Source organism: Psammomys obesus, unplaced genomic scaffold (assembly GCF_907164565.1).
Source record: "Psammomys obesus unplaced genomic scaffold, mPsaObe1.curated_primary_1811, whole genome shotgun sequence".
Taxonomy (NCBI): Eukaryota; Metazoa; Chordata; class Mammalia; order Rodentia; family Muridae; genus Psammomys; species Psammomys obesus.
Window position 1 is genome coordinate 69064088 of NW_026585504.1, and position 12308 is coordinate 69076395.

The window sequence follows — 12308 nt, forward strand, 5'->3', positions numbered from 1 at the left end:
GTCTTTCTGCTTCTGGGACAGCTCACTCAGGATGATCCTTTCTAGGTCCCACCATTTACCTGCAAATTTCATGATTTTCTTATTTTTCATTGCTGAGTAATACTCCATTGTGTAGATGTACCACAATTTCTGCATCCATTCTTCAGTTGAGGGGCATCTGGGCTGTTTCCAGCTTCTGGCTATTACAAGTCCCCTGACTTGAGACAAAAAGCCTGGTAGCTTAAAGCAAAGACCTTATGGACTTTTTCTTCTACCAATAGTCTCCCTGCTGGTGGACAGGCTAAACTAGTTCAAGGCCTGATCAGGACATGTTTCCACAACAGTTGTGATCCAGTCTTCCACCCTGTCTTTCTTCAAATTGACCAACCCTAAGTTAAAGGAGGAACTCTTCAGAGACTTTAAAATCCCAGGCCTGGAGAAGAGACTTTTTTTAGACAGGGTTTCTCAGTGTAGCCTTGGCTGTCCTGGACTTACTTTATAGACCAGGCTGGCCTCGAACTCACAGAGACTGCCTGCCTCTGCCTCCCTGAATGCTGGGATTACAGGCATGCACCACACACCAGCAAGATGAATTTTTTTACTTCCCCAGTTCTCTGCTTTGCAGAGGGTTTTCCCCTGCGTATCAGCGGCATGCTCCTGTTTCCTCACCCCAAGAAAACGCTTTTCTCCTACTGCTGGTTCTGTTTGCTCCTGTTTGCTGTGTGAGATTTTTCTCTGCTGCTACTTTCCTCTTAATTCTTTAACTGACAGAGAAAACCAATACCTTCAAGACCCCGGACTTTAACACTTCCTGCCTCTTCAATGAAGCCTCCATTTAAAAAACAAAAACAAAAACAAACAAACAAACAAAACCCCTGCAAGGGCAGGGTTCAGGAAGTTTCTTGGCCATGAAAACCTGAGGGCACCAGCCAGCAGTGTGCTCAGACAGGTGTGGAGCTCTGAGCACCTTCTCACATGCCTCCTCCCTGTGTATCTCTTCCTTCTGGCAGGATTGCAGAATTATGAACTGGTATTCTAGTAAACATAGTATTTTTCTGATTTCCGTGAGTGATTCCGGAAAAAGACAGAGGTCAGAATGAGAACCTCCAATTTTCAGGTATTTGCTCAAAAAGCAGAGTGGTAGACTGGATTTGCAAATGGCAGCTGAAGTGAGGGTGAACCCCATCAGAGGGACCTGTCTTGTGATGGTTAGTGTTTAGTGTGTGCCTGACAGGACCTCTAATTCCCAAGGAGGCACGCCTCCAGGCACACCTGTGAAGAAAGAGTTCACCTCTGGACACACTTGTGAAAGAGCCTCTTGTTTGGGTTAATTGAGGTGAAGAGATCCATGCTGTAGGACATTAGCACCATTTCCTGGGCATGGACCCTGGACCACATAAAAAGAAAAAGAAAAAGAAGAAATCTGCTTATGTACCAGCATTCACTGCTCTCTGCTTGCTGTTTGTGGCTATGACATGACCAGCTGCTTCAAGCTCTTGCCACCCTGACTCCTGCACTGTGAGGAGACTGAACCTTTGAACTGTGAGAAAAAGTACACTCTCTTTCCTCTAGATGGCTCACTGCTCCAATCAGTAGAAGCTATCCCTCTGCGCTGCAACATCTGGCTCAAAGAAAAAGATCTTTTCCCGCCTGCTTTTGAGCCCTACAGTAGAGCAGAGTGAGCTAGAAAGCAAAGAGGGGATCATGGAGGTGCTGCATGGCCGTGGGACTGGACAACCAGGCAGTGAGCTCCCAGGCAACCTGGGTAACTTAGTGCAACTGTGTCTCAGATCTTAACTAAACCGATATTTTAAACGGTGCATTTTAAGATCTCCCATCTGCGTGAATGTGCGCTGGACATTCAGCTTGTTCCCACGTGTTTGTACATGTGTTTCTTCTTTTTAGGTGGGCAGGAAAAAGCTATGTGCCATCACTGCACTGCAGTGGGCATGGCAGGGTGGCGGTGAGACCAGTGAGATGCTGGCAGTGTATGCCACTCCAGCTGGGGCCAATGCACAAGTCCCATGATCGCTCATGCCCAGCTCTTACTGAGTTGGCATCCTACACAGGGTTATTAGCCTTTCCTCACCCTGAGTCCTGAGCCACCCATGCCAATAACTGTCCCACGGGCAGGAAAAGCAAGGCATGGTTTTGCTGTAACAAGCTACTGAAGAAGAGTGGCAACAGCTGCTGCAGTGGAAGTTGCTCTAAAGTAATGAATGCAGAAGGACGCCAGAGGGAGGAGGCTTGAAACACCTTTAAAGTATCTAAATGGAGTTCAACTCTGCTTTGTAAAATGAAGTTGGGATGCCATAAACAATGCAATAGACTGCTCAGACTGTGGATCTGGGCTGTGTTGTCGGTAAACCTGTATTTCTGTGTGCTGTTAACATAAATCCTTGTGAGTCAGAGTATCAATTTCTCCTTTAGTGGCAAGCACTGGTTTCTCCTGGGGCACAGTGCCCAGTGCTACATTCAGCAGCAGGAGATCACATAGCATGATGCAGACCACCTGGGGGGCTAGCAGTTGCCAATGTAGTTCACTGAGGGTCACACCATGAGTACAATAGCTGCGCAGCCTGTGACAGAAGAAAGACTGCAAGCTGAGTCACAGAAGAGAGCCTTTTCCTCACGGTGACAGTGACATAAGGAACCCTTGAAGAGGCTTTGGATGACAACAAAGGCTTAGTTCAGTCAACGCACACGCATACACACACACACACACACACACACACACACATACACACACACACACACACACGGATTTTAAACAGACAAAGAAAACCAGGCTTAAGGCTTTAAGGTTTTCAAAACCCACACCTGGCCTAGTGTTTCTGTCTGTCTGTCTGTCTGTCTGACTCTGTCTCTCTATGTCTCTGTCTCTGTGTCTTTGTGTCTGTGTCTCTCTCTGTCTCTGCCTCAGTCTCTCTGTCCCTCTGTCTCTCTGGCTATGGACCTGGATGTAGCTCTCAGCTACTGCTCCAGGGCCATACATGCTGTCATGTTCCTTACTGTCATGATAATGGACTAAGCTTCTGAAGCTACAAGCAAGGCCCTGTTTAAATGCTTATTCTTGTAAGAGTTGTCTTGGTCATGATGTCTCTTCACAGCAATAGAACAGTGACTAAGACAATCAGTATCAGTTACATTGGTTCTTTCTATTGGATCAAGAGCACCATGCCAAACTGCTTTCTCTTTCACGGTAATTCAGTAATTCATCTTTGAAGATTAAGGTCTTCATCAAACCCCTTTCGATCTGGCCTCTCTATGCCTCTATGAGAGCTGTCTGTGGGTGTCTGAGCCCTAGACATGATAGCGTTCAAGTTTTTTTGGTTGTCTTCTAACTCAGTGGAAGTAAACGACAGTCTCAGTCGGTGTTGCTAGCTCTGCTGGCAGGGTTTCTTTGTGGGAGGGTGGGCGGGAGTCTCTGCTCTACTCCAATAAGCAGCAGTTACACAACACTCTACAGCATATACAGTGTCTAGTCACCGAAGCCCTGTGACATGGATCAGATAGATTATGTCTGCCTGTTTGGAGTCTGAAGCCAAAGCAAGGTTTAGCAACTATCCTAAACTCATAGAGCTAAAACAGCAACTACTTGGAATTGATCCTAGGCCTCTACCCCCATTTCCAGGCATGCAGGAGACAGTACAGTGCATGGAAAACACGCAGCCCATGAAGTCACACTCTGTCTGAATCCCTGGCTCTGCAAGTTACTAGCTGTGGTAAGTCAGAGAGGGGTGACCTCTTCTAGGTAGGCCCCACCTCCTAACCCTTCCACAAGCTCTCCAAACAGTGCCAACAGCTGGACCAAATGTTCAACACGAGACGATGGGGCATTTCACATTGAAGCTCTAATATATGCTTTTAGCCAGCTTTTGGAACTGTTGGTTCATCATCTCTAGAAATATTCCTTCTTCCCCAGACTCTCTCGTCTTTCCTTCAAGGATCTCTGTTCCACGGTATTGCACTGGTTCACCCGGGGGATGCGCACCATCCACAGACATGGTTGATGGGAATGTGGAGGAGCCTGGGAAACCTTCATCTTCAAAGATGAAGCCTTTTATGTATATAGTTTTCTGTTTTCTTCTCCTTTCTGCATATTTTCTTTGACATATATCCTTGTCTGTTAATTTTCTCTTTATTTATAACTGATCTTCAGTTAAGTATCATCTAAAGTTCTAAAGTTTTGTATTATTTTAGTTTTAGAATTTCAAATCTGTTCATTTTATAGTTCCATTTCAAGATTGTTATATGAAACAATCTCATTTTTATTTTCTTGTACATGCCTATCACAGTTCCTTTGACAATTATATATCTGACAACTACACTCTCTCCATGTCTTCTCTTCCTCTTCTTTTATCATACTTTTATCTCCTAGTATGTTGGTTATCCCTATTTGATATCTAGACTTCATATTTGAAAGGTCTCGAACATACACAACTCAGCCTAATCCATAGCCTGAGATTATCTAGAGCTTGTTTTCTATTCCTACTATAATTAGCCAATGTATGAGTTGTCTGGGCATAGATCCTTGGGGGTCGTGGTCTGAAGCACCCCAGGAGGTTCTTAGGTCTCTTCTCCAGTAGACTCTGAATATATGTTTCTCTGTCTCCTAAAATCGTGTTGACTTTTATGAATTTAAATTACATCTGTATGGAAAAAAGTGATCCCCAATGCTAGGCTGAATTCTATGGTTTTCCATCTTCCAAATCTTGGACCTGGAGCTATGCTTGTCTTGATAGCACCTCTGTACCTTCATATTGTACCTTCAGCCTTGAATTGAGCTGCTTCTATCAGTTTTACTGAGCTATAATTGGTACATAATGCACATATTTAAAGCATACAATTTAATGAGTTTAACATAGGTAGACTTATGTTAACATAGAGAACTTTCACCCCATCAAGATAAACACACACACACACACACACACACACACACACACAACCTGCAGCCTAGCCATTTATTTATGGGTGAACATGTAGGTTGTTTCTGATAATTAGTGATTTAAAATGCAGCTGAAATAGGCAATCAGGTGCAAGTCTCTTCACAGACACACACTTTGTTTTCTCTCGGATAAATAGTTAGAAAGTGAGTGGTTGGTCACATGGAAGAGGTTTGCTTGACTTTAAGAAAAACTGCCTGTAATACACATCATAGTGGTATTTCTCACGTGCTGTTCAAGTTTGTTGAAAGCAGCCTACAGGAGCAAGGAGGGCCCTTTTGTCCCAGACTCCAGCACATTTATTTCTAGTGATCGCCAACCTGGGGCAATCTGAACCGCTGACTCTGTTACAAGGAGTGAAGAAAGAACATCAAAGAAGCCCTATGGTGAAAACACTGTGTTCTTGAGAACAGCTCAAAGGTAAGCCACTTCTATCAGGGGAATTGGAAGCCGGGCACTGATGCTCAAAAGAGGCCAGAGAGGAACCCCTACCCAGGACTGTCTTAATGGGGAATTCTCAGATTCTCCTCCTGGTTCTGTTGAGTGTTTGGAAGCTCCCTGTCATCTTTTGTTCACTGTCTTACTTTGGCTACTCCATCTTCTCTACTGAATGTTGTAAGCCACCAGTTTGATGATGTTTTGTTGCCTATTGCTTCCCTTTATCTGTTTTTTGTTAATTATACTTTTACTTTTGCCTGCTTCATATTTAATATTCAAAATTGAAAGCGTAGCTATTACCAACTATACAGAACACCACCAAACTACATTTTGAAGTAGCTGTCCTTTTCCCACTGGGAAGCCTGAGATTTGCCGGAAAAACCCAACTCCACCATTTTGGGCCAAATTTTAAAGCAAGCTTTATTAAGTAGTAAATACTGACCAAGAGATAGACTTTGATTAGGACCATTCCCCAGAATTTTCCACCTGAAATGGCCTCAAGCCACGTGTTGCAGGGGCTTATAAGAACAAACATATAGGAAACAGTACTTTCCCTTAGGCACTGTTATTTTTTTTTAAGAACTACAACTCCCAGCATTCCAGAAAGTTACCTAGTTCCTAGTCAGGTGGGGGCTTACAGATTAATTTTGGTCATTATAACATCCCCTGTAGCCATGTAGGATTATTTCTAGTCTTCCACACCTCCCTCAACACTTGGGCTAAGCAATCTTTCTTCCTTTTTTTCATTCTTTCTATCTGTCTGTCTTTTCTCTTTCTATCTCTCTCTCTCCCCTTCCTTCCTTTCCTTTCCTTTTAAACTGGGTCTCATGCTGTAGCTCATGCTAGGGTGAACTGGCTACCTCTTACCTCATCCTCCAAATGCTGGAATTACAGGCCTATGCCTCCATATCCAGTTAGACAATCTGTTTAATTCTGTTTTAATAGGAGTAATGTGTCATCTATCTCACTGTGGTTTAAATTTGCATTTACGTAAATGAAAACAATAGTGAGTACCTCTTGTGTGCTCTCTTCTGGCATCAAGTTATCTATTTTGGGTTTTGTTCAAATCTTTTGCCTAATTTTTATTGCACTGCTGTTTGTTTTTTAATCATTGAATTTTGACTAGTCTGTATTTCTAGGACATAAGTTCTTTCAGACAGAGAGTTTTCAAATAGATTCTCCAGACAATGGGTTTTCTTAAGATGGCTCTTAATGAGGAACTTTAAAATTAAAACTTTGATGAAGTCCAGATTATGGACATGTTTATTCATGGCTTGTGCTTTTGGTGTCATATCTAAGCACATCTGCTGAACTCAAAGTCCACAAAGGTTTCAAAACACTCAAGTTTCATTTAAGAAGTTTTACAGTTGTAGGTTGCACACTTAGAGCTCTGGCCGGTGGTGACTGAAGTTTTATAGAATGAAGTATGAATCTAAGTTCTTTTCTGCATGGGTACTCAGTTGTCCCCTTCACATCCCCCATGGTGTGGGTTCATGGTGGGGGTTGTACCCCCCTCAACACTTCAGATAGACAATCTTCCTTCCTTCCTTCCTTCCTTTCTTCCTTCATTCCTTTCCACCTTTCTTTCTTTTTAAATGGGGTCTCACACTGTAGCTCATGCTAAGTTGAACTATCTACCTTCTTGCCTCAGAAGCTGGGATTAAAGGCCTATGCCATAATTATTGTCGTACCATTTCTTAGAATAGCTATTTTATGCCTCCATGTATTTGTTGAAAATTAATTTTCTATGTATGTACAGACTTTTCCCTGGACTTTCTGGTCTGTCCCTGTGCTCTGGCTGTCTAGCCTCATACCAGTTTCACACTGTCTGGTTGTTAGCATTTTGCATAAGATGAAGGTCAGGTAGTATTAATCCTATCAAATTCTAGCATTTCTTATAATTTAGATCTATTATGTTTTGTTTCATAAGTTTTTACTTTATTCATTTCCATCTAAAGGAGGCTTCAAGAATTTTTACTGTAATTGCATTGAACTGGTCAACCTGGAAAATTTTGACATCTTAATGACACTGGGTTTTTTTTTTTTTTGTTCATGAATATGACATAGTTCTCTATCACTTGGCACTTTCATTTCTTCCCCACAATTGTTTTCAGATTTCAGTACAACTTTTTGGGCCCAAAAGAGGGCTCAGCAGCTGAAGCATTTGCTGTGAAAGCTTGTGGACTGGAGTGCAGATACCCAGAACTCACACAATGCCTGGTGTCCTGTGGCTTCCCATCTGTAATTACAGCCCAGGAAGGAGGACATGGAGGATTCCCAGAGTAAGCTGGCCAATGAGATAAGCCACCATACCAGCAACTTCTGGGTTTGACTGAGAGATCCTGCCTCAAGGAATGAGGTGGAAGAGCAAGTGAGGAAGATTCCCAAAATCAGCCTGGGGTCTTCACACACATGCACCCCCACATATGTGAGCCCACACACATGCAAACATGTACATATACCACACACAGAAAGATGAAAAAAATTGAGCCTTCAAACTTAAAAGATTTTCAATTATTTATTTATTTTTATTTTATGTGCATATGTGCTTGGTTGTTTATGTGTACCACATGTGTGCAGGAGCCCTTGAAAACCAGAAGAAGGAAGCAAATCCCTTGGAATTGGGATTATACATGGTTGTGAGCCACCACATGGGTGCTGAGAACTGATCCCAGGTCCTCTACAAGAATAGTAAGTGCTCTAAACCACTGAGCTTTCTCTAGCTCATTATTTTAATTTTAGTGTGTGTGTGTGTGTGTGTGTGTGTGTGTGTGTGTGTGTGAATTTGTACAGTGCCCAAAGAAGTCAGAAGAGGGTATCAGATGCCCTGGTGCTAGAGTTACAGGTTAGTTACATCTGAGTTACACCTGCCCAACTCAGATTCTGGGAGTCAAACCTGATCCTCTGCAAGAAGAGAATAATTTCTTAACAACTGAGCCATGGCTCTAATCCTGCTCTTTTAAATCTCTAACTTATCCTCAGCTATTTAAAGTTTTGGTATTATTGTGATTGTGATTAGTAATTGTCTTCTTCTTCTTCTTCTTCTTCTTCTTCTTCTTCTCCTCCTCCTCCTCCTCCTCCTCCTCCTCCTCCTCCTCTTCTTTCATTTTCTTCTCCTTCTTATTTTAAATTTCAAGATCCATTAGTATGTGGCTGAAATGTGAAAATATAGTTGGGTTTTGTACATGGATTTTATATGCTGCCATCTTACCAAGAATTCTTATGCTAGCAGCTTTTGATGGCTTTCATTGGCTATTTCATTCTAGATAAGAATGTCCTCTACAAATGCAGAGAATCTTTGTTTTTATAAATGACTTCAATTTGTTATTGAATAGAACTGAGGTTAAATTTATTGGAAGCACAAGGACCTTAATGTTAGTTCCAACTCTGCCATAACTTTACTGTGCAACCTTTGACAAGCCACATTCCCCCTCTGCAACCCAAGCACTATCTGAATTGAGCTGCAGGTTCTCTGTGATCAGATCCAACATTGAGCAAGACAGAGAACACACTCTGAGTGGTGTTCAGGCTCTCCTGACTCATGGCCTCCAGGCCTCCGAGCTCTGCCTCTTCCTCTTCCCGTTAAGTGTTGACTCACTGCTATCATGAGGGTTGAGGTGAGTTTCACCTCTGCTCTCCTGGCCTTCCAGTGAATCAGGGAGTGGTTGTATTCATTGTGCTTTGCTGCTTGCTGTGCTGCCTGCCCTGTCTGCAGAGCAAAGAAGGTTTTCTAGCAAAGGTCAAACTATTCAACAAACAAACAACAACAAAAAAAAGCATTTGAATTTGGGTTGGTTTTTTACATCTTAATATTCTATGCAAACACTGTCCCCTCTTATTTTTGGACTGAGCAGTTGTTGACAGTATAATATTGTGGTGTATTAAGGTAGATGGAGTGGGGAAGATTCAACACCCAAGGAAAAACACACAGTCTGATCCTCTAGGAACTGAAGGTCCCAGCAAGAGACCAAAGTCTTGTCTTTCTACATGGAGAAGGACACCCACAAGTGAGAGCAAATTACCCTGAACAGGCCTGACTCTTTAAAAATAGAGAATATGGGCCACCCCAAAGTCATGGTGGAAACGAGGGCAGGTTATTTCTATTGTTTGAATCACCAATCGCTGGCCCTCATTCCTCCTTTTGAGATGCCATGCCTTCTGAAAGGAAACCCCCCTCTTACCTGAGAGAAAACTAATCCAGGTTTCTCCACATCCAGAGCATGGGCAATCTGTTTGGCCTTTCTGATCATATACACTCACTTCAGGGACTGAGCCAGACAAATATATTCCTTTGAGCAACAGAAGGCCATGATGCCAGCAGACAGTTCTGATGCCCTGAGACATGGTAAAATCCAGTGTCTGGAAACAAATCCAGACTTGTCTATACTACCACTTTCATTTTAAGAAAGCAATGTACAAATAGTTCAAACAAAAAATAAACCTACCAGGTGAAGCCAGTGAGAGGCTTCTAAGGCCTAAGTAACACAACATATGTGAAGTTCCCAATACAGTGCCTCTCACGCATGATGAGTACTTAATGACAGCAATCATTTTAGTTATAGTAGCCCCCTCCCACTATTCTTGGGGGAATATATTATAAGCCCTCCATTGGATAACTGAAGCTACAACTATTATGACCCTTTTATACAGTTCCTCAATTTTCACGGGAGACTGTTTTCCAGCCTGCTTTCTCTCCCCAAGGATATTCAACTCTGTGGAAGTCCAACTCCCATATATAAAGTAACACAGTATTCACACACAATCTACACATCCTTCTGTGTACCTTAGCCATATTTAGATTACTTATAATATTTAATATAATATAAAAGTCGTGTGCATAGCTGAGAGACTGTAATATGGGAATGGAGATGAAAAAATTCTATGTAAGTTCAATACAAACATGTTTTTTTTCAAACTTTTTTTTATTCACAACTAGTTGAATCTGCATGTACAGAATCCTCAGGTAGAGAAGACTGGCTATATTACATTTTCCTCTATACATACATGCATGCATACAATTATGATAAAGCTTAATGCATAAATTGGGCAGTACAAAAGATTAGCAACAATAACAACACATTATTAAAAAAAAGTTACAGGTCATTTGTTTTTTGAATTTCCAATTTAGTATTTTCTGACCATAGTTGTTCTGAACTGAAACTGCAGAACATAGGACCAAGAATAACGGGTGAGCGCTGACTACTCTGCTGCAACCATAGGCAACCACTGTGGGCCCCTCATTCCTCTACATCTGCAGGAGCTCCCTCCCTGGAGCCTCCCTCAAGCCCTAATTTGGTTTGATTATCTATTTCTGAATTCCTCATTTGTACCAGGTAAGACATGTGCTTACTAAGAACCTGCTGAAGAAGATAGACGCTTCGTGCAGAAGTACTGAGAATTCAGTCATGATTTAAACTCAACCAAGAATGAGAGGAAGAGGGGGAAATAGAGAGAATGAATATTTAAAGATTGTTTTCTATGGTTGTGAAAAATAACAATTTTAATTTTCCTCATATTTATTTTATTTTTCCAATTTTTCTCTTTGGGTAGCTATTGTATACTGAGGAAAAAATTTAATTCTTAAAAGTCTATCAAAGCAGAAATTTGAGGCAATAAAAAGAGGCAATGCCAGAATACATGGAGCCAAGGTAGCTTGGGAAATTGAACATTACAAAGCTAGGCATCACCATTCTGAATGAGGGAAAAGAAAAAAGGGACCAGGTGAGGTCAGAAGCTGGCTCCTGGGAGTCAGGGACAACTCAATCTGAAGAGCACCTGGAAAGAAAACATTTTGATTAAACAAAGACACAAAGATTTGATCCAGCAGCAAACCAGATTGCATGGCTGGAAAAAATCTACCAGGGAGAGCCTCAAGAGATGGTGCATGTTCTTCCCTGGGGAAGGCTGCGGGGCAGTGCTCACCCTCACGTTCCAAGCCCTTATTACAGAGCCTGTGCCCACTTCAGTTGGTGCCATAATCACGGAGCCTGATGTAAGAGTGCAAGGAGCCGAGGGAAAGGAAGAAAACAGAACGTGTCGAGAAGACACTTGAGTTGAGAGCAGGGGCTGCAGGCCCTCACCTGCCTGTTGTTCCTGAGGTCTCACAGGATTGGAGACGGCAGTGAATTAAGACATGGAACTGGGGATGGATCACTGCAGAAAGAAGCCCAGATTCTCACACATCTTCCTTCCCAGGGAGCCAGATGATCCTGCATGATGTTGAGATCCAAGCTTAACCTCAGCAGTGCTCCTCTCTGGGAGTATTTTCAAACTCTAGGCAGATATTATACAAAGAAAACTTTATCTGTAGAAATGCATCGGGGCCAAAGAGTTCATAGTTGGACTCATACACATATGAGTCTGGGACGTTGGGTTGGAATATTCAATAATTATAAGAAGCCTATAATTTCCTATCTGATGTCTTCTTCCAAAAATAGTTTTATGTCTATATCTTCTTCCAAAATTCATATCAAATAGCCATTGGCTCACTGTCTCATTGGGCTTCAGCAGTAAGTATGCCTTCAATCAAACACTAACATCTGTAGCCATTCTTCTGGAATGTAAAAGACTTGTTTATTATGTGAAAATACATTGCTTGCTCTTGACAGGTTATAAATATAATCTTTTTTAAGTCTTATGTTCAAGTACAAAAATAGATAAAAGTTCAATAGAAAATAAATACATATATTAGTGAATAAATATAGATTCCATTAGAAAAGACATTACAGAAAATTTTACAAAATTACAGTGTAAGGTAATATGGGAACATATGAAGGCATCCATATAAGAGACCCAACAATATATAAATAATATACATATACACTGTGACCAGGACTAAATTATGTCACAAAGAGGTGGTGGTTTGAGGTCATGTCTTCATGGTACTGAGGACTGGGATTTTTGGGTAGAACTGGTCTCAGCAGCATCCAGGGCGATGTCTTCATG